The sequence below is a fragment of the Rhincodon typus genome, chromosome 35 (genome assembly GCF_021869965.1).
Source record: "Rhincodon typus isolate 14 chromosome 35, sRhiTyp1.1, whole genome shotgun sequence".
Classification (NCBI taxonomy): Eukaryota; Metazoa; Chordata; class Chondrichthyes; order Orectolobiformes; family Rhincodontidae; genus Rhincodon; species Rhincodon typus.
Genome location: NC_063366.1, coordinates 10,664,585 through 10,664,920, shown reverse-complemented (window position 1 = coordinate 10,664,920; position 336 = coordinate 10,664,585). Strand labels below are relative to the sequence as shown.

At 38.7% G+C, this 336-nt stretch overlaps 1 protein-coding gene across 1 annotated transcript in view; it reads left to right on the top strand.

Annotated features, from left to right (window-relative positions):
- Positions 1-336, top strand: part of LOC125487046 (complement C3-like) — a 57,879-nt gene that overhangs the window by 52,822 nt on the left and 4,721 nt on the right. The window lies entirely within an intron of this gene.

The following is a 336-nucleotide window of genomic DNA, read 5'->3' as shown; positions in this document are numbered from 1 at the left end:
ACAGCTACAGGTACCCAGTTAATACTGGTTTCTATTCAACACAGCTAGAGGTACCCAGTTAATACTGGTTGCTATTCAACAAAGTGACAAGTACCCAGTTAATACTGGTATCTATTCAACAAAGCTACAGGTACCCAGTTAATACTGGTGTCTATTCAACATAGCTACTGGTATCCAATTAATACTGGCATCTATTTAACACAAATACAGATACCCAGTTAATATTGGTTTCTATTCAACACAGCTACAGGTACCCAGTTAATACTGATGTCTATTCAACACAGCTACAGGTACCCAGTTATTACTGGTGGCTATTCAACACAGCTACAAGTACCC